This window comes from Alexandromys fortis, unplaced genomic scaffold, assembly GCF_014885135.2.
Source record: "Alexandromys fortis isolate MF-2015 unplaced genomic scaffold, M_Fortis_MF-2015_v1.1 scaffold_50, whole genome shotgun sequence".
In the NCBI taxonomy this organism is placed as follows: domain Eukaryota; kingdom Metazoa; phylum Chordata; class Mammalia; order Rodentia; family Cricetidae; genus Alexandromys; species Alexandromys fortis.
In genome coordinates, this window is record NW_026067932.1 from 1620281 (window position 1) to 1625566 (window position 5286).

At 47.6% G+C, this 5286-nt stretch overlaps 1 long non-coding RNA gene across 1 annotated transcript; it reads right to left on the reverse strand.

The window, feature by feature from the left end:
• Positions 1-762: 762 nt before the first annotated feature.
• On the reverse strand, positions 763-1655 carry LOC126503863 (uncharacterized). The gene is made up of 3 exons (XR_007592432.1): positions 1489-1655; positions 1302-1351; positions 763-1203 (listed from the first exon to the last, which is right to left on the reverse strand). It is a non-coding gene; the product is annotated as an uncharacterized lncRNA (long non-coding RNA).
• Positions 1656-5286: the final 3631 nt, after the last annotated feature.

Consider the following 5286-nt stretch of genomic DNA (forward strand, 5'->3'; position numbering starts at 1 on the left):
TCTGCTTCCTAATGACAGTCTCCTCCTGTCCCGGCTCCTTCCCTGAATTAGCTGTGTGGTTCACCCGTTCCCAAGAGTACGGCGACGTCTCTAAAGATTTGGGTACTAAGCCTCAGCAAGTGTGTGTCCACAGTCCCACACACCGCTTCTGGATGGTTGCTGGGGAGACATCTCCACGCAAAGCGCCCAGTAACAGTAAACAGAGCGGGCGCCTTCTGCCTGGGTCTAAGCCACATTCATTTCTGGGACTGTCTGTCACATGCTTTTCTCACTATTTATACTGCCTTGGGCCAGCTACTTGATCCTTAATAAAATTTGCCTCCAAACTGCCCTGCAGGGAAAATGACCCATCTGGGGAAGGACCCTGCTCCAACTTCCTAACCTCTGACGCTTGCCCTGTGTCCTCTGAGAAGGTTGCAGATTGCGGGGGCTCCGGTGACGGCGAGGAGGGGGGTTGTTGTCTGTGACACTTCCTGGCATTAAACAGCACCAAGCACTTTAGTGTAAATATATTTATATCTCCTGTTCGCAGACGCCTTCTCTCCCATGCTGGCTCAACTCTAGATGGCCAGAGCACTGTGGAAACTCGGCCTCTGTTCAAGGTCACAACACTTGGGGAGAGGAGGGGTCGCCCCAATGATGATTTTTTTTTTAACCAATCTTTCCGTTATTTCAGAAAGCAAGAATGGATCTATGGGATGGAAATAATGAGCCATTTATATCCCAAAATGGGACTGCCAGGAAAAACAAACAGCAAAAAAGAACATTTTATCAGAGGCTTTACTGCCCAAGGCTAACGGGGTACAAGGTACTGAGTGTTCGGTGGCTTGGGCCAAGAGCTACAGTAAGTCATGGCTTTGCCTGCTGCCAACCCTATCAGGCAGCTTTAACCACCTGGTGGTGAAGAGCTTTGGTGTCGTCTAAGTGAGTCTGGGCGGATGCACCACGTATTTGATAACCATGTAGCCCTGTTGCCACACGGAACAAGTGCTTCTGCGCACTTAGTTGCGCAAGTCCGAGAGGCCAAGGCTGAGTGCCTCAGTGACAGACCTGCTAACCTGATGCTTATGTAATGCCGGAGCCGGCCCTCGGGGCTGCTTCTGGTAGCCTCGGAAAGAATGTCCAGTCTTTGAACTTGGCCCTGCTCTGGCTTCCGGCGCTTCTTTGCCCCAAAGGTGTGTGGAATGGCTCAGCTGTCAGCACCTGCGGGGAGATAAAGAGCCCACAGGCTGATTCTCTTTGCGCCCCAGTGCAGAGGAATGACAGGACCCAGATGGCCTCCGTGCCACCCCAGCAAGTACCTTATAGGGAGGGAGACCGAGGTCTGTCATCTAAGCTGGAACGAGGCTTGCTATAACATAAGACAAAGGTGAAAGATTCTCTCAGAGCCGGGAAACCTCGCTACTGAAGCAAGCTGTTGAGTGATCTGTGAGAGGTTCCCTTCCCTGTGGACCCGAAACTCAGCACTCTCCTCTCCTCCCGGCTTACCTGGCACAAGATGCTGCCCTCTCACCTCAGATCGCCACACTGCTGCCCACTTCCCTGCCTAACTGTTTCCATCCAGGCTTCCAATCATTCTTGGCTCTGAATGCCAGCGCTCTACCAAGGACTGTGCCAAGCACCATACAGCAGGCAGGGCTTTCTCAGCACCTGGTGAGCCCCTGCAGTGCCCTGGGCCTCTGCTCCTGTCAACAAGCTTTGCCATGAACCCACATGACCCCCGCTATGCCATCCCTATTCGCCGCCCAGTGGTGATGACCATCTCAGCCTTGGAGATAGAGGTCTTGCTTTTAGTTTTCAATGTTATACACGAATGAATTGTTCTTATGAAAGAACCGTAGGTCTCTCTTGGGGGGTTTCTGCAATCCCAGCACTCAGAGGGTTGAGACAGGGGAAGCATGAGTTCTAGGACAGCCTGGGACGGTGCTGGGGGACCTTGCTGAAAAAAGAAAAGTTGATGGTCAAGAAGAAACTGTGCCTGTCTTCCACAGGATGAACCAGGACAAACTGGCAAATTTGAGGTGTGGGGTGGGAAGGATGTCCCCCACACTGAGCAGAATAGCTCCAGGGTCGTAGAGGTACAAGACGGTCCCCTTACCTCCTCACGTATTGGTGTGCTGTGTAATGGTCAAGGGAACACATTCTAGAGCTGAAAGAGCCAGGTTCAGATCTCAGGTCTGCAAGTTAAAGTGTGAAAAAGCCCTTGATCTTCGTTCCTTCATTTTTCCCTGGGAAAAAGAAGGACTATGGGAATATCTAATTGCAGCAGGACTTTCTGTACAACGCCAGTTCCCAAATAATAACACAGAGACTTCTTATTAATCATGAAAGCTTGGCCTTAGCTAATGCTTCTTCTCAACTAGCTCTTAAAACTTGAATTAACCCATTTATATTAATCTATGTTCTGCTACGTGGCTCATTACCTCTCTCCAGTACCATACATACAATGTCTTCCACATCTGACTGGCAAATAAATCTCCTGCCTCAGATTCTTCCAACCTGAGTTCCTATCTCAGCCCGGAAGTCCCGCCTATCCTATTCCTGCCTAGCTATTGGATGTTAAGTTCTTTATTAAACCAATCAGAAGGTACCTTAGACAGGTGAGAAAGGACAGAGACACATCTTCACACTATGTACAAAAAGATTATCCCAGCTGGGCAATGGTGGCACATGCCTTTAATCCCAGCACTCAGGAGGCAGAGGCAGGAGGATTTCTGTGAGTTCAAGGCCAATCTGGTCTACAAGAGCTAGTTCTAGGACCGGCTTCAAAGCTACAGAGAAACCCTGTCTCAAAATACAAAAAAAAAAAAAAAAAAAAAAAAAAAAAAAAAGCCAAACAAACAAAAAAACATTATCCCAACATCTAACAGCATCTCACAGAGTGGTTTGAGGATTAGCATATGCTAATCAATGAGAGATCTTTGTAAGACAGGCGAACAGTAAACATTCTAGCTTTGGTTTTGCTCTGAACCAAGTCTGTGCTTTCTACTTTGCAGCCAGATTCTCACAGGAGTCTCTCTTCAAAACAGATGGCTCACTAGCCGAGCTGCTGTCTCCTTGTCTGCAGAGGAGGAAGTAGTGGTTGAAAGAGGACGTGAGGACAAAGTCAGGTGACCATGTTCCGGTCTCTCTGATCTTTTCTGACCGTGGGTAACTCATTTAACCTCTCTGTCTCCCAGAGAGAACATGATCTCCATTTCTCAATGTCAGGCCATTCAGATAGTGCGTAGACTCCACATTGTGTTCCTGGTCACACCCTTAGAAATGGCTGCTTCATGACACATTCCTCTATGCTGTCTTTAAATCAGCTCATTCAGTATCATTAGAGTAAGCAACAGTATTCATGTACTCAAAGATTAGGTATATACTAGGCTTAGATTTTCCTAATGCATATGAAAATGAATGGAATTTAAAAACATTTGCATAATAACTGAAAATAAACTTTCATGCTGTCTGTGATCTGTGCATCCTAGGAAACTCCGGGTCCCTAGAATCCTCTCATTTACTATAACTTCATTTTTTTCTGAGATTATTTGATTTTGTATGTGCTTAATATTTTTACCTCTGTGAGGGCAATGACTGGATCATACTGCTTTAAGCAACTTAACTTATGACATAGTACTTTAGAAATCATTTCGGTTAAAATTATAAACAGATATCATACAGAGAGGGGTGTGCATCCCCTACTAACCCCCAATATCTCTGGGTAATTGTTCACCCAAAGGGAAGGTGTGTGGCGTCCCAGGCCCTTGGCAGCACTCAGGAAGCGTGACTTCTCCCAACCTCTTGCCCTCTTCCCATACCGGTCATTCGTCTGTGTGAAACAGGAGCCTACTTCCTAAAGAGAAGGTAGCCCGGACCACGGTTAAACCAGAACAAATGTTGTCCTTCGTCAGCCTGAAGAGAGATTCCAGGTCCAGAAATACCTGGGCTAAGAAAGAAAGAAATTGCCTCCCTGAAAGCTCCTGCTAAGAGGTCTAGAGAATTGGTGCTTTTTCTAAAAGTTCTTCAGCAAGAGCTAGAGCACACACTCAGGACCACGGCACCCTCCTGGGTTCACGGCCAGAGCACTTTCTCAAGCTGCCAGAGGTTACTCAGCACTTTGATGAATCTCTTCTGTGTTCATTACCTGGGGAAACACAGTCACAGTAAGATCAACGGACCATGAAGAGACTAGGAGACCAGGAGACCGTGAACATCTTGGAAACAAGGGATGTATCATATTCACATTGCATCCCTGGAGCACAATGGAGCACTATACATGCGTAAGCACTAAGTATCTGTTCCATAAGTGGATGAATAGATGATGGATGGATAGATTATGGATGGATAGATGATGGATGGATGGATGGATGGATGGATGGATGGATGGATGGGTGGGTGGATGGATGGGTGGGTGGATGGATAGGTGGATGGGTGGATGGGTGGATGGAAACACCCTTCTCACACTTAAAGAGCTTATACAGCCTTTGGTGCTTTGGTGTGGTGTGTTTGTGACAAAGTCTCATATGTAACCCTGGTTAGGTTAGAACTCCAGTCTGCGAAGGCCTGGAACTTGGAGGACCCGTCCACCTCTGCTTCCAGCATATGGGGATTACAGGCGTGGGCCACTATGCCTGGCCTAAGGAGTCTGCAGTCTGAACAGAGAACAGACAGAATACTTAGGCCATTTGCAGCAAACATTACAAGAGAAAGCCCAGCGCAACAAGCTCTTAAATGAGGGTAGTGCTCCGTATCTTTTCTTCCGAACACCCAGTGCTGAATTAGGGACAGGTCTCAAAAGAAAACCTTTGGTCTCTCTCCTCTAGAGTGCCCCACCCACAAGCATGATGGCACACAAACACTGCTGAGTCATTGTCACATGGCTGCTTTTGAAAGGCCGCTGAGATCGAGCAAAGTATTATTTAATGTAAATAAATCAGCGAGTGTTTATCCTCCCAAACATTTTTCCCCCTTTGTCAACCACAGGCAAAGAGAAAAGGGTGCTGGTAACTCTAAAGAACTGAAGGCCAGAGGCCTTTAATTATCCATTGGGAAGGCAGGGCAAGCCCTCGGTATGGAGAGGGCTTTGGCGTGGCTAGCTGGGAGAGGCGCTAAGCTTCTGATGTAGCTCTCCAGGTGCTCAAACAAACCCATCGATGTTCTCTGTTATTCATTAGTGACTGAAATCCACTCCCATGGAAATGTGCCTCGTCCCCTAGCCCTTGACACCATTCCTAGTTCACGCAACAGATCGGACATTTCGTCGTCTATTCCATTGAACACTGACGCTAGCGAGAGGGGAAC